The 26751-nt window shown below is 41.6% G+C and overlaps 1 long non-coding RNA gene across 1 annotated transcript; it reads left to right on the forward strand.

The window, feature by feature from the left end:
- The first annotated feature begins 2603 nt into the window (after window positions 1-2603).
- On the forward strand, window positions 2604-26392 carry LOC131491970 (uncharacterized). Its single transcript, XR_009251743.1, has 3 exons — window positions 2604-2807; window positions 5772-5897; window positions 26207-26392. It is a non-coding gene; the product is annotated as an uncharacterized LOC131491970 (long non-coding RNA).
- The last annotated feature ends 359 nt before the right edge of the window (window positions 26393-26751 follow it).

Below are 26751 nucleotides of genomic sequence, written 5' to 3' on the forward strand. Positions count from 1 at the left end.
GACCTGGGAATGGAGGTACTTTCTTTAGGGTAACTACTTGTATCTATATTATTTCAATTTCTTACAATCAGAAATGAATTCATATTTTACTCTGTATTTAAAATAATTGGTTTTAAAAAGAGACGATTTTACATTTGACTAATGGCTCAATTTTTAGTCTGATTTGACCATACTCTTTAGAGTAATTGGATCATAGCTTTTAATGAAATGATGAAATTCTTCTCTAAACTTACAGAATGAGGCCAGCACATACGAAATCTTTTGGTTGGGGGTACCTGGAAGGCTCAGTCGGTTGAGTGTTCGACTTCCACTTAGGTCGTGATCTCGAGGTTCAGGAGTTCGAGCCCCATGTCAGGCTCTGTGCAGGCAGCTCAGAGCCTGGACCCTGCTTCAGATTCTGTGTCTCCCACTCTCCCTGTCCCTTTCCCACTTGTGCTCTGTCTCTCTGTCTCTCAAAAATAACTAATCATTAAAAAAATCAAAATCTTTTGGTTGACCACCGTGCAAAGCAAGTTTAAAATTAATTTCAGCTTTCAGGAAGAAACTCTATGTCCAGAGTGAAATGAACAACGGAGAGCTGTAAGCAAATCCCTTTTCTTTGACACAGGGAACGCTGATGCCTTTTTTTGTCAAAATCATGAGGAATTGTCGACAGACAGCACTGACCCACAGAATGTGGATGGGACCATCTGGAATAGTTCTTACCGTCTGTTTCATTAGATGCATCTTACTCTTCCAGAACAAAAGGCTCTTTTCTTTTGAGCGTGTCATGCCTCTGCCTAGGTATTGTAAGCCTGTTACACATAGAGTCTGATTCTATAAAAGGTGTCACTATCTTTAGGGTTATAAACTGTGGTAGGGGCCTCAAATCCTACCAACTGGGTGATGAATTTTAATCTTGCTTTAAAAAATATAAGCCTTTTGGGGTGCCTGGGTGGCTCAGTCAGTTGAGTGTCCAATGTTGGCTCAGGTCATGATCTCACAGCTCATGAGTTCAAGCCCCACGTCGGGCTCTGTGCTGACAGCTCGGGGCCTGGAGCCTGCTTCGGATTCTGTGTCTCCCTTTCTCTCTGCCCCTCCCCCATTCATGCTCTGTCTCTCCCTCAAAAATAAATAAACATTCAAAAAATAAACTTAAAATTGGGGTGCCTGGGTGGCTCGGTCGGTTAAGTGTCCGACTTCGGCTCAGGTCACGATCTCACGGTCCATGGGTTCGAGCCCCGCGTCGGGCTCTGTGCTGACAGCTCAGAGCCTGGAGCCTGTTCCAGATTCTGTGTCTCCCTCTCTCTGTGACCCTCCCCCGTTCATGCTCTGTCTCTCTCTGTCTCAAAAATAAATAAACGTTAAAATAAATAAATAAATCAATAAACATAAAAAAATAAACATAAAAAAATAAGCCTTTTAAAATTGAAATTCTGAGCTGTCACAGACCATAGTCTAATTTCTCACTTTACAAAGGAAGAAACTGAGAACCAGAGGGGTTAAGTATCTCACCCAAGGTCACTCAGTGACCTTGGCAGTGACTCTTAAATTCACCAGGTACACAGTGACCCCAAACAAATCACCAGTGTAGCCTCTCTCAGAACCTAGGTGCTCTTCAGCTGCTGCTCAGAGGGACTGATCTAGAGCCACAGGCTTACTTTCTGAGAATTCTGGAGAATGATCAATTCTGGACTATTTAGGTACAGCCCCCAGCTACAATTGTGTATTTATGGAGAACGCCACAGGTTATTCATTGTGTACTGTTCTCAGGCTATCTTGACCTTGTACTGCCTAAATTCTATTTTCTTTTTTTTTTTTTAATTTTTTAATGTTTATTTATTTTTAGGAGAGAGAGAGAGAGAGAACAGGGGAGGGGCAGAGAGAGAAGGAGACACAGAATCTGAAGCAGGCTCCAGGCTCTGATCTCATCTGTCAGCACAAAGCCTGACTTGGGGCTTGAACCCACAAACTGTGAGATCATGACCTGAGCTGAAGTTGGACGCTTAACCAACTAAACCGCCAGGTGTCCCCTAAATTCTATTTTCACGTGATATTTTTAAGCCATTATCCCTCTGAACAAAGAAGAAATTAAGTGATCAATGTATAGAGATTCTAAGGATACACATCTCCATGAAATGTGGGAATTTAGAATGAAGGCTATTGGGTACTTATTAATAAATATCTCTAACAACCTTGAGTTAGGTGCCCTGTTACCACAATTCTGAAATATCTACTTACAGCAAAGGCAAAATTAGGATAGAGTATTGATCTTTAGGTTTATTGAATTTCCTGGGTTGGCATGGGATTGCAATGTTATTTTAGTTTGTCTAAAATGCACAACTCCTTTTTTGTAACTGAAATAGAATCTCCCCTTCCCTTTCCCTGTTTCCTTTGTTTCTCTCCCCCCTTAAGCACATGTGTGCCCACACACACACACACACACACGCACAATGTTATCTTCAAAAAAGAAAACAAAAATAGGACCTAGAAACTCAAAACACATTGTCATCTTTCTGTTGAAACTGTACCCAGCAATGCAGACTATTCCTGCATTTCCTCTCCTCCCCCTCTGCTCAGTGTTGTCTAGGGAGATTGATAAAGGCTGGAGACCCAGGCTAGAAGGCCCATTTATGACAGTCAGACTCCATTACAGGCTCAGCTGAGGACACATCTGGAACCCATTTCCTGCCAGGGGGATCCATGGATGGCGAGCCGTAGTCAGCATTCAGCTGAGCCTCTCCTGTCTGGCTGTCGGCTGCCTCTTCTGGCCAGAGCCTAAGAACGTGGCTGCTAGTGAAAGTGTTTATGTGTTTATGTGACCACAGGTATGTGCCCTCAGTGACAGATCTCCTGTCCCATGTCATGTGTCCTGGCAGACAAGTGGAATGGGGGTTTGAGCCAGAGGGAGTGTCCCTGAGGTTGCGATGTCACTGCCAGGAGAGGGAATGTCCCTGAGTGTGGAACTTGGGCTTTGGGAGGGTGATCAGCGGCTTTTCTTCTGGATTTGGGCTGGATGCGGCATTTGGGAATGACACTTCGTCTGCTGTTAAATTTGGTTTTGGTTTTGCCCAATGTTGGGGGGTGGGAAGATGACCTGTCTCACAAGAGGTAAGTCACTCTCTGCATGGAGAACAGATTTTCTGAGTGTAATAGCCACCCCTTAGCAGAGCCATGTCTATGATCAGGTAAAGAGTGTCTCTTCTCTACCTGCCAGAGAACCCGGGGCCTTGAGACATTCAATGAGCTTGGGGAGAAAGCTTCCCACAGATCACAACAACATCTGTGACATCTGTGGGGAGTCCAATCCCAGTAGAAATGTTCCTCCCCACTCCTGAATGTTCCAGGAAGGGAAAGGACTGAGGGAAGATGTTTAAAGGGTACCGAGTGCTGTACTAGGCAATGTGAGGAATAGCAAAGTGATGTGATTCACAGGGTTTGTGTTCTGCTGTTATTTGGTTGTGTTTGTTGCCTTTTATCTTGAGAGTCTTCAAGCTCAGCGGGATACACGAAAAATAAAAAGGCTCCTCTGTGGCTTTTCTCAGTTGCACATGTCCTTTGGGTGTCTATCATGGGTTTGCTATGGGTTCTCTCCCCTTCTTATTCCATACGTTTTCTACTTCCAGATTCTAGCAATCCTGCTCGCACCGGCATCCCTTGGTCACTAAACCCATACCTGGGTTATTTAACAACTGTGGACCTCTCGCTCTTGCTCCCAGCTGCCTTGAGGTGCAACGTCCCACAGTGAATTTACCGCCCTCCTCTTCGTGTCTCCACTTTTCGATCACCCACCTGGTAGCCCAGCTTAAAAATCTCAGAGGCATTTTTGACACTCCCTTCTTTCTCAGTCTAAAATATGGTCCTTTTGACTTTTTGCTTTGGAAAATATATCCTGAATGCATGGCTTCTCCTCCGTTTCCAAAGCTTTAGTTTATATAGTCTGCATTTCTCCCTGGGCTGTCAAAGATGCCTGGTAGTGCACAGTACTATGAGAACAAGTCTTCCCTTTTCATAAGGAATGCTTTGTAGCATCCCCGTTAGCACCCTGACATGAAATCCATACATAATGTAATCTACCTGAACACATATTTCAAAAATTCACACAAAGCTCCAACTTTACTGGAAAGGGAAAATGCAGTTCAAGTTTGTATGAGCTTAATACCTGTTTCAGTACAGGAAGGCTTGGAGGACCCACACCAGAAGACACAATTCGGTGGTCAGTGACCACACCCACGGGAAGAATCATCAGGAATGCGACAGCTGCCAGTGCAGCCCAGTCTATGGGTGTTCTTTAAAAAGAAAAACGTCTATTTATTTGTTTTGAGAGACGGGGTGTGAGTGTGAGTGGGGGAGGGGCAGAAAGAGAGGGAGAGAGTGAATCCCAAGTGGGGGCTTGAACTTGTGAACTGAGAGATCATGGCCTGGGTCAAAATCAAGAGTTGGATGCTTAACTGACTGAGTCACCCAGGCGCCCCCTCTGTGTGTGTTCTTGAGGTAGCTCCCATATTTAGAGTGATGCTGTTGTCGGCGATAGAATTTTCCAGCAAGGTGAAGACTCACAGCAAATTTCTGAACCAAAGTACGGTCTCCCCCCTAGATACCAAGATTGCATTCTTAGAAAATTCAATGTACAGTAAAATGATGCCAAAAAGCTATTTTCTTTTGGGGCCCCTGGGTGGCTCAGTCGGTTAAGCATCCGACTTCGGCTCAGGTCATAATTTCACCGTTCCTGTGTTCGAGCCTCGCCTTGGGCTCTGTGCTGACAACTCAGAGCCTGGAGCCTGCTTTGGATTCTGTGTCTCCCTCTCTCTCTGCCCCTCCCCTGCTCACACTCTGTGTCTCTCTCAAGACAATACACATTAAAAACAAGTCCTTTTGTTTTTATATGTAAATGTTTAGCAGGACATTTGAAAATGATGTGGGACACAGGACAGCTCTTCATGACCTCAGCACTGCGGGACATCTGGCAGCCCTAGTCTGCTCCCACTCGCTGCCAGACGTGTCCCCGATCCTTGCAGCTGCCAAGAAACCCCTTCACAAGTGTCCAAAGTGTACTTTGGCAGTTGATAGCATTTCTCCTGGGAGTCACTACAAAATCTTCATTTATTTATATTTATTTTTACTCAGGTAATCTACCTTCCTCGTAAAAAAAATGAAGATACTATAGTTGCAAGTAAATTTCCTTTGATTTCCACCTTACCTGGTCTACCTCACTATGATCTGCAGAGGTGACCGTAATCGGTTGCTTCGTATTATTATTCCAGAAGGTTTATTATATATTAACCTGAAATTTATGTTTCCCTAGAATATATATAGTAACTGTTATGAGTTGAATTGTGTCCCCTGAAAATTCACATGGTGAAGTCCTAGCCTTTATTTGGGAATAGGGTAGTTAGAGATATAATTAGTTAGGTTAAGATGAGGTCATGCTGGAGTAGGGAGGGCCTCTAATTCAATATGACTCTTCCTATAAAAAGGGGAAATTTGGACACAGACACAACACACAAGGCACATGTCATGTGAAATGGAGGCAGAGATGGGGTGGCGCTCTACAAACCAAGGAATGCCAAAGATGGCCAGCTAACCAGAAGAACCTAGGAGAGAGGCATGGGACAGATTCTTCTCACAGCCCTCAGAAGGAACCAAGCCTGACGACACCCTGATCTTAGACTTTGGGCATCCAGAATCGTGAGGCCCACTACATTTCTGTTGTTTAAGCCTCTCAGTTGGCGATAGATACTTCTTCACGACGGCCTCTGCAAATTAATACAGTACCATTCTGTGTCTCACAGCTTTAGGTAACAGACAAGAAACAGTCAGAATTAAGACAGCCTGAAGAGGAAGGAGCCCTGGAGCCCCTCCAGGCTGGATGACCAGCCCTCTGTGGAGATGTCAGCAGGCCAGAACCAGAAGGATCGGTGCACTGAGAGGGGAGACTCTTGCATACACACCGTGCCTTTCCCTTGAGCCCCATCTCCCAGCGGAAGACTCATCTATTAAATCAGATTTGCAATCGAGTTGTTTTTGTTGCAAAAGAAAAGTTGCAATTAATCTTGAGCCTTTTTATCAAGCTGTTGGTTTGTCAGAGAAATGAAAAGGAAGAACTCAAAGCGTAGCTGGGAGCATGACAGACTTTTAACTGGCTGCAGTTTATAGCCGGGTGACTGGGAGAAATGTGATCTCCATCTCATTCTGGACCCTTCTCTATACCTTGCTAAGTGTGCATGATGAAATGGGTTCCATAATATAGCTTGAAATGTAGTGCATGGCATACTACTGATGGAAATGAAATGAGCAGTTCAAAATCTCGGGTCGTGAAAGAAAAAGCAGACCTTTTAATATCCAGTTTCATAAAGTAATGCATTTAAAAATAATTTGCAAACTGGAAAGGCAATTAAAAGGGTCCTTTTACTCTACTGTGCCATGTGTCACAAACTCGAAGTTTTGCTCATTGCGTCTAAGGTGTAGCCAAAGACATTTGGCTTCGGCAAACTAGGAAAAGCACTGCTAAAATGATCATATTCCACATAGTGCTTTGGACACTTTCACTGATGACAGATGCTTCTGAAAGTAGGGCTTGTGGAATATGCCTCTTTTGAAATAGTTCACCCTGAAGTGTTTACAGGAATGCTTCTGTATATTTAAAAAAATTTTATATTCTAAATGGAAACTTATGAATCTCAAAAATATTGTTAATTTTCTAAAATAGTTTAAGGTGGGGGTGCCTGGGTGGCTCAGTCAGTTGAGCGTCCAACTTCAGCTCAGGTTGTGATCTCACTGTTCGTGAGTTCGAGCCCCGCGTCGGGCTCTGTGCTGATGGCTCGGAGCCTGGAGCCTGCTTCCTGTTCTGTGTCTCCCTCTCTCTGCCCCTCCCCCACTCATGCTCTGTATCTCTCTCTCAAAAATAAATAAAAACAGGGGCGCCTGGGTGGCTCAGTTGGTTAAGCATCCGACTTCGGCTCAGGTCATGATCTCACGGTCCGTGAGTTCGAGCCCCGCGTCGGGCTCTGTGCTGACAGCTCAGAGCCTGCAGCCTGCTTCGGATTCTGTGTCTCCCTCCCTCTCAGCTCCTCCCCTGCTTGCACTCTGTCTCTGTCTCTCTCAAAAATAAATAAATGTTAAAAAAATAAATAAATAAAATAGTTTAAGCTCATCAATGCCCTATATAATTTTGTTCTTCATTCAAAACAAAGTGTATTAGTGCATAACTTAAATATATTTTGTTATGGAATTGAGCAATATCTTATATGCCCAATGTAATAAAGATGTAAACTTATTTATAGTTCTATCAATGTATGTGAAATTCACAGTCTTTAAATTAAAATATGAACACTCCTCTTTTGTATATGGGTTTGTTTCATGTTTTTCTGGGGTCTTTTACCAATGCAGGGGTGCCTGGGTGGCTCAGTTGGTTAAGCGTCAGGCTTTGGCTCAGGTCATGATCTCATGGTTCATGAGTTCAAGCCCTGCGTCGGGCTCTGTGCTGACAGCTCAGAGCCTGGAGCCTGCTTTGGATTCTGTGCCCCCCTCTCTCTCTGCCCCACCCCTGCTTGTGCTCTGTCTCTCTCTGTCTTTCAACAATGAATAAACATTAAAAAAATTGAAAATAACAATGCAGTAATACCAAAATACTTAGTATTTCTCTTATCCCTATTTGTCATTTATGAAATTGTTTGGAATAAGTAAAGCAGTTTTGCCAGTTCAGCAAGAAAATCACAAGGTGCTGTAAGGAAAGGGGCATTAAATATTTTATCCAGTTGAAGGTCTTTGAGAGGGAGACAGGAACAGACAAACGCTACTCCAACTGTACCAGCTTTCGGTGCACGATGTCTTTTACTCAAAGCACTCTGCATAGTTATAGCCCTTCATAATCAGAATTCACTCTGATCAAAGCCCAGGAGTGTTTTCTGAGTAACGTGCTTAATGATTCAAGATGAGCTCACTACTTAGACTCCTTCTTGCTGACATCTTCAAACATCCTTCACCTGGCTTTCTCTGGTCCCTTTGCCTGCAGTGCTTTTCCACCTTTCCCTTCCTACCTTCCCTCTCATGCTGTACGCCTTCAGCAACTTCAGACTCTCTGCCTCAGGGAAACTTTCTGGGCCTTCTGCTTTCCAGGTTGGACCTCCCTATCCCCACCTGCTCCTGACATTATGATCTCTTTGTGCGTTACTGGTGTCACATCACCTGAATCTGAAGGAGGATGTGCCTAAATGTCTGTCTCTACCCCTGGTCTGTAAGCTCCAAGAACAGGGTCTTTGTTTGATTTTGTTCACTTGATAGCTAGTGGAGTGTTTGGCCGATGGTAGGCAATTACTACATTGCCAAATATACTTAATAAATATAGGTGAATAAATGGGTGAAGGATAATGTTAGATGTAAGCATTTTTAGTTTAAAAGCATTGTGCTAAGAGATTTACTAATATGAAAAAAAATGATGTTTAGCCAAATACCAACTTGTTCCACTCAAAATTGGCCATGGGTGAGGTGCCTGGGTGGCTCAGTTAAGCATCTGACTTTGGCTCAGGTCATGATCTCATGGTTTGTGGGTTTGAGCCCCGCATGGGGCTCTGTCACTGACAGCTCAGAGCCTGCAGCCTGCTTTGGATTCTGTGTCTCCCTCTCTTTCTGCCCCTCCCCTGCTCATGCTTGCTCTCTCTCTCTCTCTCTCTCTCTCTCAAAAATAAATAAACCTTAAAAATTTTTTTTTAAAGTTGGCCATGGGCTTAGTGGATTGACCCTTGTGCTGCAGGGCACAACGTATGGGGTGCTTTTAATAATCAAGGCCAGTTCCACATAGAAGGAGCACATTATTTCAGGACGTGTGATCAAGGCCTTGTAGAAAAGGGAGCTCAGATGTTAATTTGCTTTTACATATTCTTTATTCATTCAAAACCATGAATTGGGGCACTCGTTAGGCATTAGGATATGACAGTGACGGAGGCAGATGTTTTCTCTGCCATTATGCACTTGGCAGTCTTGCGCACTGGATCTCATTGTGAGTCTAGATTGTTCATCTCAAAATCACAGGGATGGTTATTAAAATGTAGCTCCTTAGCCTGCACTGCAGCCAGACCAATTTTAGTATATGTGCTGCCGAAGCGAGCACTACTGCAGCCAGACCAAAATCAAATATTGCAGAGCAGGACTGAACAAATCTTATTATTTCCTGAATTACACAAGAGAAAACTGGATTGAAGTCTTCCAAAGTCTCTTTTTTTCCCAAATGACCGAGAGCATAGAATACAGGTCATAAGACTAAGCTTACCCAAAGGTGCGACCATGTGAGAGGAAATGCTAGGAACATTTCAATAATGTCTTCACTCCTGCTGACAATCCCAACATAGCTTTGCAGGTAGAGAAATTAGAACATCATGTCAGTCATGGTCCCAGAAGGAAATAAAAGTTTACCTGGATGATCCAAGTAAAGAGACCTAATGAAGGCACTCGTTGTAGAGAAAAAAGACCAGGCACAAACAAGAGATGTCCAGACACCTCGAGATGTGTAACAGCAGGAAGCCACTAACACCTCCCTCAGGACTGCAGAAGCGTGAGAGGAAATAGTGCCATTGGAGTCCCCTAAGAGCTGGAAGTGTGAAAGAGACGGCTACTCCAGCTGGGACAACAGTCATGGAGAGATGAAGATATTGCCAGAGATGTGACCTCAAACAGGGAGGAAACAGGGAAGAAATACTCTAACTCCCTTCTTCTCCCTCCTCCCATGCTCCTGACAGTGCACCTGCTGGCTGAACCCAAGCAGAAACCAGCCAGAGGCAAGCCCTTGGCAGAAGAGCTCAGGTGTTGAGCCACAGGAAAGAAAGGCTGAGAATAGCTTGGGGGAAGGGGTGGACAGTGGAGAACAACGGCACATACTCTCTGCTCAGGCATCTATATGGAGAAACCCTCTTGGGCCATACACTAAGCACAGAATGAGGTTCAAGCTGTTCACTTGTAGAACACTATCTTCGATCCATCTCATAAGAAAGGCTTGAAAATAATCTATAATTGAAAAAGCACTGACCAGCTCAAAACTTGTGTAAATATCATTGATAGTGCTGATTTTGCTATTATTTTTTTAAATTTGTCTCATTTCAAAATATGTTTAAGGTAGACGTATCAACAACACATCCACTCAATTTTCTCTTTGGAAGCTTTATCTCTTGTGCTACTTTCTCTCTACCATCATAGTGACTCAAGAACATTTTTCCTATAAGAAGGCAGGAAATGGAGAAAATTCAAAGATAGAAATAATATATGATTTTTTTCTGAGATACTCTGATAATCTATGCTACTCATTTCAAATGCTGACTTGAATACAGCATAATCTGTAGGGTGTATACTTTTTAATATATTTTTTATGACTACAAAAATGAAAGAGGCTCTTCTCCCATCCATAGTCTGGGGGGGGGTGCCTTTTGCCATTTCCAGTCAATAGCACGTCTATGTAATGTGGTTGACCTTTCATTTCGTAACTTACAGTAAATCCTAAATCCCTTAGGATGATACAGGAATTTGATGCCAAATTATTCAGGGGTGGAGAGGTTTTCATTGTTTGGTTTTGTTTCTGCTCAACACTAGTTGAGAAGCACTAAGGTTTGTGGGGTCAGGGAGGATGCAAAATGAGCATAGTTTGAAGGTTCTTTTGATGGTAGACAAAGAGTGATCAAAGGGAGGAGATGACTCTTAGTGTTCTCTTTGGGTCAGGAGTGAGGTAACTGGTGAAGTTCGAAGCCCAGGCCCTTTACAGAAAATCCTTCAAGACCCCTTTTGCAGGTTGATCTTTTGGGATGGCTACTTTGGACTTATTGACTATATTGTTAGGGTATCTGAGTTCCAGCCAAGTCAGACAGGTGCCAAGGTTCCTATCTGCTGGGCTGCGAATTTCAGTGAAGGTTTTTAGCACCTGGCATGGTTTTCTGGTCATGTCTTAACACCCTAATCATTAGGGCTGGTCCCTGAAGCAGAGAAATTTTTTGCTAAAATGCCGCATTGAAGTCAACACAAGTGTACTTGTGCTATCAAACCAAAGCTACTGACATCTTCTCTTTAGAGATGTTAGTTATCTCCAAGAATTAGATCCTAAATAGTGAGAGTTTAGAGAGATCATATTAAGTTTTAAAGCAGGGAATTGAATAATGGGGACATAACGAATCCTAAAACTTTATTTCATCTCATGGTGTGTGAATATCATAGGCTGCATGTGCCTCCTAATATTTTCCTTCCTTCATTTTATATTTTGATGCATTTTGATAGAATTTTCATAGTCTCAGTGAAATGTGGTAGGGCAAGCACAAACAATAGTATCAGAAAACACAGACTTCAAGTTCTGGATGCTGACCTATGGCAAATCACCTAGGCTCAAGGGGTCTTACTTTCTTTTCTTCATCTGTAAAATAGAGTTGCAATGTACCATGGGCTCTACCAGACTCAGGCACTAGAGAGAGAGAAGGCAGTTCTAGAAAGTATGGAAGTTTTCTTCGTTCTGGTGAAGGAGCTCCACTGACTCTCAGCCAAAGAACATGAGATGGTCACAACCAAGCCATCAGTGTCAGAGGAATTATTCCCAGCTCTAAAACCTTTGCAGATTTTGATCTTTAGGACATAAAGTCCAAATGGCTCAGTGTAATGCCAAACAACCTCCTTTCTCTGGCCACACCTAATCTTCCATGGCAGCTAGACAGGTAGCAGCTCCTTCAGCCCTGTGCTCGCCCCACTGTCTCCCCATCTCCTCTCATGCTTTTCCTGCTGTCAAGAACAGCTCCTCATTTCTCCCCTGCCCATCCAATTTCTACCAATTTCTACCAACTTCTACCTGCTTCCACAACCTTGAATTAACTCACCTGCCCACCTGCTCATTCCTTGAGACATGATGCTTTAAGGAGGGAAGGAAGAAGCAATCTGGCATCACTGAGTACCGAGAAATGTCATATCTTTCATCTCGGTTTGTGTTCACACCCACCATGCAGTAGATGTTATCCCCTTATTTCACTTATGACAAAGCCGAGGTTCGGCAAGGCTAGGTAGCTTGGCCAAGGTCACAGGCTCCTAAGCTGCTAGTGTCACACTTAAACCTAGGTCTGTGCAGTACTTCTTGCTGCCTGGCTTGTCGATAGGAGATGTGTAGCTCTTCCCTAATGTGGATATAAGTAAGCAAGCATTTATTTACTGATATAGCTTGAGAGGACTTTCAACCTTTTCCAACATCCAATGGTTAATCAGGGGCCATTAAGTTCCTTTGTAAACATTTGGCAAGAATAGATGCCTGCACATAATATTCAGGCAAGTATTCACTTTTTCTAATCAGGTAAAGGGTTTGTGATTATTTTTCTAAAACTGTATAATGGAAGAATGGTTAATTTTGTTCGTATTTAAACCTAATGAGTTGTTAGGGTATACTTAGAATGATCTGGCAGTCACAGTTCAGAGAAATAAATTCCACATAATTTTATTACCAATGTAATTTTTTAAAGGTTTAATTGGCTATGCCTGATTTTTAAAAATATGTCTATTTTAGGGCCTCTGCTGGCACTAGCAGCTAGTACTTCCTTCACAGTGGAGTGAAAGTGGCCCCATTGAAACAGGTGGGCTGCAGCTGGCTCCTGCTGAGGCTTGGGAGGTGGGAGAGCCAACCCTACAGGCTGCATGTTGGAAAGGAGGCATTTCAGGCCTTCTTCTGGAGAAACTAATCTCACACCGGGCCATACCCACACCAGACAAGAAGTTACCAAACCCTGACGCTCTGTCAGACACACTCCCAGAGATCTGAAACCATGGTGGTTAAGGGTTTTTTTTTTCCTTCTTTTAAGCTGCCTGAGGTGATGATGACTCATTGCAAGGTTAATGCATTTCACCTTTCACCAAAGCTGCAGCCAAAATATTTTTCCACCTTTATGACTCACCCTTTTCCCAGGCCTGTTAAATTAATAGGAGTTTAAAGAAAATATACAGGGAAGACTGAGGCAGTCCCCCTCATCCACCTGATGAGCATGGGTGTGTCCCAGCAGTAACCTGGAGTCTCCTGTCTTTGCTAGGTTCAAGTCAAACTTGGACTTCAGGACTCAACAGGGTTCCGATGGAAAATGCACTATAGGTTTTAGAAAGCCTCCTTTCTGGTTTCAGAGTCATAGAATTTCTCTGGGTGCGAGGAAACAAGGGTCTCCTTGATGAGAAATGAGATCTGTTATGAGTCAACCAAAGAAATGTGTTTATTTGTGGTGCATCCCTAGGCCCAAGTCTTTAGAGAGCTTTTCATTGTGCACGCTGATGTAGGTTGACCATGCCTCCCTAATTCTGTCTTCTGCCAATTTCCTACATTATTCTTTGCTTCAGCCAGAGCATCCTTTTCATGGACATGAAGACTTGCCACCATACATTTCAGCCTCTGAATCTTCGATTAGGATTTTCTTCCCACACCTGTGATCAGAATGTACTCCCTTCCTCTAATCCATTCATCTAAACTCTAATCCTCTTTCTTGGCTCAGGTTAAATCTTATTTTTTTGGTGACATCTTCCATGACAGAAATTGCTTCCTCTGTAAAAGTCTTTTCTCACTGCTTTTAAGAACCTGTCTTTGCCAGTGATTCTGTAGCTTTACCTCAATGCATCTAGTGTAAGTTTCTTCTTATTTACTTAGCTTGTGATTCATGCCTCTCATCAGTTCTAGAAGATTCTCAGCCTTCGTTTCTTTGAGAATATTTTCACATCTTTTTCTTTGTTTCTCAATTACCTCCCTTTCTGGAACTCCAATTAAATATAGATTAGAACTTTTCATACTTCCTCCCAACTTTCTTTACTTCCGTCATGTTTTCCATCTCTTTCTTTTCTGTGCTTTTGGATCTACATTCCAATTTTGGCAGTGTCTAATCCAAACATCCCACCGACTTTTTTTGAACAAACTTATTGAACTATAAGGTATACACATAATTTACATACATAAATTCAACTATTTTAAAGACTTCACAGTGTAACGACGTTCAACAAATTTACTTAGTTGTGCGACCATGATCATAATCTAGTCTTAGAACATTGCTTTTATTTTTTTTTTTAAAGGAGATTCCACACCCAGCATGGAGCGCAATATGGGGCCCAAACCCACAACGCTAAGATCAAGATCTAGTCTCAGATCAAGAGTCGGACAGTCAACCAACTGAACCACCCAGGTGCCCCGGGTCTTAGAGTCTTTCTATTTACCCATAAAATGGCCTATGACCATTTTCAGTTAATCTCTATTCCCACAACCTTAGGAAATCACCAATCTTAATGTCTCTATAGATTTGTCTCTTGTGGATAAATGGAATAATACAGGATGTGGCCCTTTGTGTTTTGTTTCTTTTACTTAGTGTAATGTTTTTGACCTTCATTTATGTTGTCACATGTGTCAGTACTTTTCCTTTTTCCTTACTGAATAGTATTCCACTGGATGCAATAGACCACATTTTATTTACTCATTCATCTCTTATCCACTGACTTTTCAATGTCAAAGACTACATTTCTGTCATTAAGTTCTATCTGATTCGATTTCAAGTTGAATAATACAATTATATTCATGTAGTTGTTTCCTTATATTTATAACATCATTTTACTTTAGTTATTTCAAACATATTTTTAGTTGGTTTCTAATAATTCCAGAAGTCTGAAAATCTAAGGAGTCTGAATCTGATGTTTGTTGATTGTGTAATTGTCTATTCTGCCTGTGTTTCTTCGTATGTTTGAATAGAGTTCATATTTTGTGGGAATCTTGTGTCTTCTAAATTGGGGATCTCCTGGTTGGTACCCAGGATGACCTTCTTTCAGGTTCATTTTCTGGTTTAAGTTTCCTGGACCTGGTGGTGGTGTAAAAATTCTCCTAAAAGACTTTTTTTTTTTCTTCCAGAAAATGAGACTAGAAGAAGAAACAGAGATGTTTCCTTTTCTGGTTTGCTCACTTTTTTTTTTCTCCCCCTTTTCCCTAAGAGTACTGTTCTTTGAGTCCCACTACTCTATGCCAGTGTCTCAGTTCTAAGTCATGTCCAAATCCTTGACCCTTGGTCTTGAAAGACGTTAAAACCAAGACCTTACTTTGTCCTGAGGATAGCCAAGGTACTTGTTACTACTTATCACTTGTGTTTTCATCTTAATCTTCATTTTACGTCCCTTATTTTGTTTAGGCATATGATCACTTTTACTTTTTTTAAAGTATGGTTTTTTTTCCATTTTATTTAGAATTTCTAGGTGTTTTATAGCATGAGGTTTTTCAGTATTTGATGCAACTGGGAACACAGATGGATATAAGCAGTCAGTGGTTGTCTTGTTATACAGACATCAGTGTGTTCGCATCTGTGAATATGTATATGTGCTTTCATATGTGAACTGTCAGTTGCTATGCTAGAAACATGAGCTCAGATATCACTAGACCCAGCATCAGTGCCTGGATAGAAGGAATGTAGTTGTTTATAGGGATAAACCATATTTTAAATTTAAGCAATCTTTTTAAAGTTCACAATGAATATTTCTGTAGGGCCAATGATTTTTTTTGAGATTTTTGGCTTGTAACGTACACTACAAGACAGTAATTTCAAGGAAGTAATACCATAAAAGTGTTTGGATTTTATAGAATGTTTCCGTTCTTTCTTTTAATAGCTTTTGTAGTACAATGGTGTTCATTAAAATTCACAAACGCTTTTTTATCCCAAGGGTTGTGTGCCCACAAGAAATGTTCTTTTCCAAAGGTGTTAATGCTATGGCACACTGGCCATCTTGTCTAAAGTAGGGAATAGAGTAGTTTTCTTCCGACAATCCTTTAATCTTGAAGTTCCTATTTGAGGAAGAACATAAAATTATCTAAACTTGACAGGAAACAAGGAACCTATTTATTTCTTCAGATTGTCACCTCCAAATAAAAACAATCTTGCATGTTAAGTGGAGACAGAAAAACATCTTTACAAAATGTTTTTTTAATGTTTATTCATTTTTTGAGAGATAGAGCAAGAGTGGGGAGGGGCAGAGACAGAGGGAGACACAGAATCTGAAGCAGGCTCCAGGCTCTGAGCTGTCAGCACAGAGCCCGACGCAGGGCTCGAACTCATGAACCATGAGATCATGACCTGGTCCAAGTCGGACACAGCCGACTGGGCCACCCAGGCACCCCAAAAACATCTTCTTAAAGCCTAATTTGAAAGCTTCAGGTATCGATCTTTGAAGATGTCTGTCTCATTCCTATGAATTTCTCAAGAACTTCCTCTCCAATTATTCACACATTAATTTCCGAGGGCTGCTATAATGAAGTATTACAGACTAGGAGGCATAAAGTAACAGATGTTCATTGTCTCATGGTTCTGAAGACTAGAAGCCTGAAAGCAAGTTATGGGCAGCGTTAGTTCTTCCTAGAAGCTCTGAGGGAGAACCTGTTCCATGTCTTTCTTCTGGCTTTGGCTGTTTGCCATCGGTCTTTGGCATCCCTTGGCTGGTAGACACATCACTCCCATCGCTGCCTTCTTCTGCACATGGTGTTCTCTGTGTGTGTGTGTCAGTCTCAATGTGGCCTTCTGATAAGGATAGCAGTCATTGGATTAAGGTTTACCCTAAACCAGCATAACCTCATTTTAAATTAATTACAACTGTAAAAGTCCTATTTCCAAATAATGTCACATTCTAAGGGCCCAAAGACATGATTTCTGGAGGGACACTATTCAATCCAGTCAAGTCCAGTATTTTGGGCTGGCCAGAATAAGCATGAGCTCTAGGAAGAGGCGGTCTCCATCCCAGGCACCTTGTCTACACTCCATGCATCATCTCCCCGTGGAGATGTAAGGTGTAAGTAGTAACTTTAAAGACCCAGGGATCCCTAATATAAAGCCCAAATTTAGAAGCCCTCAGAGAGAAACATTTTTTTTCATTGTGAAAAGCATTGACAATCCACAATTGCTGGGCTTTGCTGGATCCATCCATCTGGGCTGTCTTTTAAATGCATTTCCAAATGGTGAAAAAGAACACAGCTTAACTATTAAAAACATAGGTTTGGGGTTACCAAAAGCCATTAATAAATAGGGAGTCTTAGTTTCCAAAGCTTGCAGGCACCTTCCCCAGATCTTGAGGGTTCCTAACATTCTCAGCAATTATGAAAACAAATGGAGCAAAACTGCCTCCAGCCATGACCCTCCACCTTTTCCCAGTTCCCCCGATCACACAACTATGAGCCAGGAGTCTCTACAGATATTTAGTTTCCTTTAAACACACTCTCATTAAAACTAAACAGCATCATCAGAGAAGAAGAGTAAACATTCAGATTTTTTTAAAGCTCATGAGGACTTGAACAGTACTAATTCTTTTGGTTGGACTGATGACAGCAATCATGCGGTTTTTCACCAAGAAGCATTAAACACCAGGTCTCAGCCTCCCATCTCCCATTTCTGCCCAGAATGCAAAAAGAAGCTTTTTTTTTTTCATCCTTCTAGCTGCACACCTTCCATACTATAAACCAACATTAGCTCCAACCACACAAACTTGTGTGGCTTCCAATGAAGCTTCTTCATGGATTGGCATAACTCAGGTGTAACGAGAAATTATAGTATGAAAGAGGACACTTCTTGGAATTCGTAACACTTCCTTCCTCTGCTGACTCTTTTTTTTTTTTTTTTTTTTTTTTTTTTAGAAAGTAATGCCTGACTGCCCAGGGAGATTTTAGAGGAATTGCTGGCTACATACAAAAAGGAAAAAAGTATGAATTACGTTTAATTCTATAATAGGTTCCTGCGGTTGCTGTCTATCTTAAAGGAAGGATTACAAGAAGGAAAAGGTTTCATTCTATTCACCAAACATCATAGTTAATATTATTCTGACATGAAATCTTTGTTTACCTCGTGTAGTAGGTGCAATAGATTTGTCAAACTGGTTCATTTTATTAGAGCTCCTGATTTCAACCTCCCATAAATCAACTTCAGTTGACTCAATATCCTCACCCACAGTGATTCTGATTCTGCAGAAGTAGTTACTTGGCTTTCCACTCAAGCTTTACCTTTATCTGTGGCTTTAGAAAAGTGTTGTCAAAGCCACCAGTACTGATGTTATACCAGCGAGGCAAGAAAGCCCAGGGAGAAAAGGGCACATGTTGACTGATGTTTCTTATTTAAGATTTGGCAACTTTGACATCAGTGATCTGAAGCTATCTTTTTCAGCAAATGAGCTTTTTTGCTGTTTCTTCTGGAGCTCTGAAGCTTTTTAAAGCCAAAGCCAGAGGCTGGGGTACGAGGTGGACATACCATCACATTATACAAAGCAACCCAGAACTCATGATGGGCAAGGATGAAGCGAAACATGATTTCAAAGAAGCATTTCTAAGTCTTATTCACTTCCTAAGATTGGAGTCTAAGCATTTTTTGGTGGCAATATGTTTTGCTACTTTTCTCAAAAAAAAAAAAAAGTTTTATGTGTTTATGGTGGTTAAAATAATTTATTCAAACTCTGAAAAATTATTCCAACAATTACAGCAAAATAGTTAAAAACACCCATCCCCCCAAAAACTTTAAAAAATTTTTTTTAAATGTTTATTTAATTTTGAGAGAGACAAAGTGTGAGCGGGGGTGGGGCAGAGAGAGAGGGAGACGCGGAATCCGAAGCCGGCTCCAGGCTCTGAGCTGTCAACACAGAGCCCGACGCGGGGCTCAAACCCACAAACCCCGAGATCATGCGCTGAGCCGAAGTCGGACACTTAACCGACGGAGCCACCCAGGCAGCCCCCCCAAAAGACTTTTAAAAAGATAAAGCATCCTAATTTGGGTCTCTTTGAAATAACCAATGTTAATATTTTAGGGTACATCCTCTCAGGGTATTTTTTCTAGGCAGTACATAAATTTCATAATATATAACATATATATAATTACATAATATATAACATACTCTATAATACTTATAGATTATAGTTTTAAATTATTTTATATATATTAAATATATATCAATTTCTTTTTTCACTCTGCATTAACTCATGTATCTCATCATATGTTGAAATGGCCCAATAGAATTTTCTAGACTTTATGGATGAACTTTAACCAGCTTCCTCTTGGTACATCCGTTATTTTTCTCTGTTACAAACATGATGTATCATTTGTGCATGTTATTTCCTTATCCACATACAGTTTATATTTTATGCAACTTAAACCAATTATTTGTTGCCTCGTATATTTTTTTCTCCTGTAATAAATTTAAGTATCCCTGATCAAACACTCATGGTCGACCACGTCTACGAAACTTGGCCTGATCCTGCAGTGGTCAGTGGGGGAGGATGTGGGTCTGGGTGTCACCACCACTAATCTTTCTTACAGCTTATTGAATGATTCTCCCTGTTCCTCACTGTAATATGCACGCACACCAGTGGGTACACGCAGGCATGTGCACACACCCGTACTCCCCATGTACAGACATGCACATCTCTGACAAAGCATTTTAGGAAAATGAAGTTCTTCTTCCCCATAATGCTGACCAAATACATCCCAAGGTATGTTGGCTTTAACATTTTAGGGATCCTTCCACAGTTGGCTATTATCTCTGATAAGTATATTTCAAATATCAAGTACAGATATGAAAAATATTTTGAGCGTTCAAACAAAGCAAAAAATGGAAACACCAGAATTATAAATGATGCATATCTTAGTCAAGCTTTTCAGAAAATATTCTCACCTGGAAAAAAATCGTCTTCCAAATTCTTCATTTTAGAGATAAATATATATGGCGCAATTGCTTGGAGAGAGTATGAGATACATGAGATACATTTGTGCCGAGGCTGATCGTTAACAGCATATTGCAGTGTGACTTTTTTGTGGAGCACTGTGTGCACATGCATTCTGACTTTTGTTATTTATTATAATCCTGTGAGGGGAGCTGGGCAATCTTACAGTCCCCATATCATAGATGAGAACCCTGCTCCCAGAGAGGTAAATGACTTGTCCAAGGACACTATCAACATGGGGTGGAAAGGTGTCTGAATCAGACCCCAGGCCTCTTTTCATCTCATCCGCTTTGTTAGCATAGATGCCGCTGGTTAATTTATAACTCCATAAAGTCTTTCTGTTATGATAGCTTTCCCTTGCTTCAGAGTTTGGGTCCACAAGCACCATTTGGAATGAGATCATTTTTCTATAAAACTTCTGTTAATAAAACTATTCCACACTGATTCGTTAGGTATCTGTCAAGTGTGAGTTTGCCTCCTATGTCCTTGGCATTTTTAAATGTTTCTAGGAGCCTGTTTAGGGGAAAAGAAAGTTGCTTCTGACATGCTTGAATTTCTAATAATTTTGTCACTGGACTGGTGTGTCCGTTAGACATACATATCCCCTCTATGTCCATTGCCGACTGTCCCCTCCGGCTATCTCTATAAAACCATGCTCTGCAGTTGTAAATCAACCCATGTATTTTATTACAAAAATATATAAAACCATGCTTTGCTAATACTCCTAAATTCTATATACATTCAGCTGCAACCACTGTTAACATCTAAATGGAGTGCTTCCTTTTTTTTTTTTTCACACCCTTTCCAATTTCTTTATGCCTATGCTTGCTTCTGGTTTGTTTTTAACCATTCATGTCAGAATGCAGTTAAAAAGGTTGGTATTCTGCTTTTTTAATGTAAAGTTATATCATAAGAATTTTCACATGCCATTAAATAAATCAAAGCATATTCTCATGGTGGACTATTTTGCAGCAATGTTTATAAGAATATTTAACCGTTCTATTTTCGGCCATATGGTTGTTTAAGCAAGATGGCGGCCAGGTTGAAGGATGATAAACCTGGATCATTTCCTGAAAGTTGCTGGCAATTTATGTTTCCACTGATGGTGTATGAGAATGTCTTCGTCATGGCCTCTTCCAAAAACTTCATTACCTTTAAATATTTTTTTAAAATTCATTGCGAATTTTATAAGTGAAAAGAGTACCTTATTTTATTCCAGTCACTGGACGCAGACACGTTTGCCTTTCTGAGGTCTTCTAGAAGTCATTCCAGCTCCTTTGCTTTGTGGTATTTTGCATCTCTCCATTTGGCCCAATTTTCCCCTTAGGATGAAGGGAAGGTGGTCTGGGCCCAGGCACTGTTGGTGAGGTGTTGACTTGCATGGCTCCCACTAATTGTCCATTGCCAGGTTAGGGGAATGTTCTCTTGCCTACAGCTCCTGGCCCAGCCCAGGTTCCACCCAGTTAGGTTCTGCCAGACTGAGTTGTCTCCCCTTCTCTGCCTGCCTCCAGACAAGTGGGAATGCCCAAGTACACAACAAAGCTCCCTTCCTCGGCATGTCCGGTGACTTAGTCTGTTTCTACACTGGTTTACTTCGTAGGCCTACAGCTCCCAGCAGGCACTGTATCATAGCCACCTTTGGGCCAGGGTGTTTTGGGGTTAGGAATTGCACTTGTATTGACGAGAAAGGCAGATACTAACTGGATGAGGAGGGAAAGCATCTAAAAAAATGATACTTTTGCAACAAAAGGAGAGTTTTCAAGTTGCCCAACGCTCTTGTCATTCAACCAAAGGGCTCACAATGGGGTTGCATAGAGTCTCAGGCTCTCTTTTCAAGTGATAGGGTTAGTCTGTTTCAGGTGGCCAAGCATGAGTCACATGAGTCCACAGTTCTGGAAGTACTAGAAATCTTCTCCAGGTTGGTGGTTCATATCCATTTCAATGTGAGATATTTTCCTCTTTCATCGGATACTTCTTTACAGATATTTTGATTGGAATATCAGAAGGTTCCATCAGCAGATTATAATCATGCTGTTTAATTTTTTTTTTTACACGTTAGAAGCTCCCACTGGTTTATTTTATTTTAAGGGCAATATCTGTCATCTGGGACTATTATTTGTACAGACAGCATAGCTTTATGTGTCTTTTGCTTTTAAAACTAATTTGCACAAACTTATTTGTACAGACAGCATAGCTTTATGTGTCTCTTGCTTTTAAAACTAAGAGGCCTTTTTGCCACCCAGAGAACATGTCATACATTTCCTGTTCCATGTTCTGTAACACCATTTGGTACAGCGGATAGCTTTTCATGCTGACTTCCTCAGAAGCACCTGTCAAGTAAGGGAGAGAAGTGATATTTTTTCCTTTCTTTGGAACACCTACCATGTTCATTAACCACCATGAAGGCCAGCAAGCTCTCTGGACAGTGGCCTTTATACTATGTAAGGCTTGTTTGGCCCTTATGTACATCAGAAGATAAATAATAGCATCAGGAATCCTTATGCTTTTTAATTTTAATTTTAGAGAGAGAAAGGACAAGCAGGGAGAGGGGCAGAGGGAGAGAGAGAGAGACAGAGAGAGAGAGGGAAAGGGAATCTTAAAAAGGCTCCACACTCAGCATGGAGCCTGACACAGGGCTGGATCCCACAATCTTGGGATCATGGCCTGAACCAAACTCAACGAACTGAGCTGCCCAGGTGCCCCAAGCATCTTTTTTTAAAAAAATGTTCCCAGTTTGGTGAGTAAAACTTATACTTCAATTCTATTTTTTTTTCCTTTTGATTACTATAACTTCATCGTTTTCATTTTTCCTGTATTGCCTTGGAATAGAGTTCCAGATTCCTTGTTTATGAAATGTGACTCTGTTTTGTTTTGGTTTTTTTTTCATTCCTTCTGGGGAGGATACTTCCTTCAAGTTGCCTATAGCCTTTTCAGTCCCCAAATATGTTTTTTCCTGGCCTTCCTCTGAACAACCTGCATGGCTTTTAAAAATCATCTTGCGGGGAGCGCCTGGGTGGCTCAGTTTGGTTAAGCGTCTGACTTCCGCTCAGGTCATGATCTCGAGGTTTGTGAGTTCAAGCCCTGCGTTGGGCTCTGTGCTGACAGCACAAGGCCTGGAACCTGCTTCAGATTCTGTGTTTCCTTAGCTCTCTGCCCCTCCCCCACTTGTGCTCTGTTCTGTTTCTCTGTCTCTGTCAAAAATAAATAAACATTAAAAAAAATCATCTTGCACCATCTTGCCTCTCTCTCTCCCCAGAAACTTTCCTTGATCCAACCTACTTTAAAAAACTCACAGTGTGGTTTCTGCTTCCACGGCTCTTCTAGTACTGCGTTCTAAAAGGCCATCCAAGCTTTTCCAAATCAGTGGAGCATCTTTGCCTTTATTCTCCTTTAGGGAGTACTAAATATCCTGTGATTTAGTACTTGCCATCATCTCTGCTTCCCATGGAAGCCATCCTCCTCTTTGGAGTCTGTGACCTGAATTCTGCTCCTGAGGGTGATCTGTGACACAGTCAGGACTGCAATGCTGTTATCAACTTTTGCATGACACTGAGAGAGATGCGTGACACTTTAAGGTCTTCTTGTTTATAAAAGTTGGGTTATAAATTCCACTTCATAGATATATTATGAAGTTCATAATGAGATAGTGTGGGTGGGGCATTTCTATATCATACTTCAGCATGTATCTACTTGAAAACTATCCACTTAGAGCCTGCTAAGACCAAGGAACTGTGTGGGGAAGAAAGAACGCAAAGGTGACCCTGTCCTTAAGAAATTATAGCTTCTTGGGAGAGTCGCTATGAATGTAATGATTTTACAAAGAGATATACAATCGCAACTGTGAGGAGTTCTGGAAAAGGAAGATCTAAAGTGCGATGAGAGGATTTGATCTACCCAATTAGAGAAATATAAAGAGCTTCCCTAAGAAGTGGCCCCTGAATTGAGAATGATACGCAGAAGGCACTCAAAGAGATGAAAGAAAAAGTTCTCAGTCAGGACAAAGGCCCTGTGGCAGAAGGGAACCTGACAGGCCCAAGGGGTGAAAAGAGGGCCAAAGTGGTTGAAGCACAGAGGTGAGGGAGAAGGTAGATAGGTGGGGGCCAGAACTTTCAGGGCCTTGTAGACCATGTTGAGATTTGATGTTATCCTAAGAGCAATGGGGAGCCACTGAAAGGCCTTCAGTGTCTGCATGGCAGGGACCTACCAAGGTCAGACCTGCATATCTTAGAGATCTCTGGCTCCAATGTCAAGGAGATTGGAAGAAGGCATCATGGGCACAGACATACTACTTCTCATCCTTTCCTTGTAATGACTGCTCTCCCTTCTCTTGACCCTTTTTTTTTTTTTTTTTTAATTTTTTTTTTCAACGTTTTTTATTTATTTTTGGGACAGAGAGAGGCAGAGCATGAACGGGGGAGGGGCAGAGAGAGAGGGAGACACAGAATCGGAAACAGGCTCCAGGCTCCGAGCAGTCAGCCCAGAGCCCGACGCGGGGCTCGAACTCACGGACCGCGAGATCGTGACCTGGCTGAAGTCGGACGCTTAACCGACTGCGCCACCCAGGCGCCCCGTCTTGACCCTTAACTGTATGTCCTTCCTTCATGGTTCTGGTCTCTGCATCCTAAGTGTAATGACTTGCTGGATATATCTCCCTAATGGGCCAGAAATTCAAGCATGTTCTCTTAGTCTCTGCTCATGGACTCAAGGAAAATATTTCCAACTCCTCCCTACCTTGGCCCTCATATCTCATCCGTTGTCATGTTACGTGATATCTAGTGAATCCAGTCAACCTACAGTGCCTTTAATAATCTCCTGGGATATCAGGAGATATCTTTATGAGCCCCATCTTGGTCCTTAGATTTGTTTGGGTCCATTTTTTCATACACAGTGCTGCTGCCAGGTCAGTATTCCAATGGGCATCTCCAGTGATGGCTTTTCTCTGCCTAATTTTCCCAAACTCTTTACACCAGTCCTACATTCTAGCCAAATGGGTTTACTCACTGCCTCCACCTTCGAATGTGATAGATGTGCTGGCTCGCTCCATTCTAACACCATTCTGCCTTTATTAACATCTGTTGGAGTTTGAGTCCTTGTTTATACCTCAGCTGAAATACCACTGTTGACAGGAAGCCTTCGAGGACTCGTACAATCCTACATGAAATTTCCTTCCTCTGACCCTCTTACAGCTCTCTAATGACACATGTGGCACTGGGATTTGTAACTTTGCACATATTGTGGATTTGTCTTAGTCTCCCCACTGAGCTCTTTCCTCCTTGAGATGCAGGACCACAGATTACTCACCTGTGTATTAGTTATAACGCTCGTATCTACACCTTGTGTGAGGAGGATGCTTGAGTGGTATTTATCAAACCAGCCTGTATGTTGTGATAATAAATAATATAGAATGCAAACTCACTTTTCTTTCCTTCACTGTTGTGATACATTTGCAGTATCCATTTGGAAGTTTGGAGGAAATACATTTTTTAAGTCATTCTTCTTACTGACTGTTCTCGACTTTTTACATCTTCAAGTGTACAAATAAGAACAAGATACTCTTGAACTGCATGTTATAAAGAGAAGAAAGAAACAGGCACACTGAACAATTCCTTTTACGTTTCATCCTGGTTAGAAGCCAATGTAAATGCTTGTGCTACATGAACAAGCCTATTTCCTGCCGTGAAGCCTTGGCTGTTTATCCTGGGACCCCTCTCTGCCACTGGCTGCCCTCAGACAACTATTAACCCCTGCTTTGAGCCAGCAAACCAGATGTGGGTTTTTTCAGCAAATTATTGGTTATTTCGCCACATGTCGGTTTTTTTTTTTTTTTTTTTTTTTTGCAGTTAAGTGTTTCCAGCTTCTCAGAGCATTCCATAGGAATAACATCATAGTTTTCCTCCAACCTGTTAATTAACATAATTATTTATCAGCCCTAAACCACAGCTTGAGTTTGTTAAGTGGCTCACAGAACATGTATCCACTGAATGGAGCCCAGTTCTGTTAGGGAGGACAAGCCAGTGATAAAAAAAAAAAAAAAAAAAAAAAAAGGAAAGTCTTGTGGGAGAGGATTCCTCCTCTTGCTTCCGGGGACCCACCTCAGGCTATACCCCAGGTGTTAGATGGATGTCCCCAGTGCTCTTCTTGTCATTTGATCAGTATGGTTTTTAGAATGAAGGGTTTTGCGTGCCATCTCTAAGTGCTTCCCTAGCTCCAGTATTTGAAACCTGTCTTTGTAGCTCCAAAAGGCAAAAGTGGGTTAAACCCTATTTTTTTCCTGCCACTTCCTGAACATCAGTGCAGGCTCTAGGGATTAAGAGAGTTCCCCTTGACCTACAGCCTACCACACTCCCTGGTGTTGGTGTTACCTGGAGAGAAGAGTGCCTTTCCCTTATAATAGCAGTTCTCAAAGTGCCCTCTGGGAACTCCTGAGAGTCCCTGGGACCCTTCTAGGGATCTGCCAAGTCAAGTCTATTTTTATCAGTATAGTCAAATATTACTTGTCTTCTTCCCTCTTGTCATTCCTCTTACCAGAACACAGGCGAGTTTTCCAGCAGAGCAAATACAGAAACAGAAGTGAGAGTCCAGCTATCTTCTATCAAGCCAGAAAAGAGTGAGATTTACAAAACTGTCAGCAACAAACTACCCCCCCCAAAAAAACCAATGCTATCCTTTTCGCTCGTGTTTTTTTTGTGTTGAAAAATATACTTATTGTTTGCAAAGGTATGATTTGTGTATTAATACATAATATTTTGCTGTTACTCTTAAAGTAAATTAATATAAGATATTCCCAGTGTTAAATTTTAACATAGTGATCATTGATAGATATTGTCACCCACATAAATGAAAGCACTTTGGGAGCCTCAATAATTTTAGAGTGTGAGGAAGTGCTGAAAACAAAAAGTCTGAGAACCAGAGCCTTTCACCTATTATTTACATGAAAAGTCCTTATATTGCCAGGCTTCCATCATTATATGAGTCAAATGGCATGTTTTTTAGGAAAGAAGTCAAACGCACCAGGCATGTGTAAATGCTTTAACACTTTGACAAGGGCAATGAGAAATGGCTCCATCCATGCT

The sequence above is a fragment of the Neofelis nebulosa genome, chromosome 12 (assembly GCF_028018385.1).
Source record: "Neofelis nebulosa isolate mNeoNeb1 chromosome 12, mNeoNeb1.pri, whole genome shotgun sequence".
In the NCBI taxonomy this organism is placed as follows: Eukaryota; Metazoa; Chordata; class Mammalia; order Carnivora; family Felidae; genus Neofelis; species Neofelis nebulosa.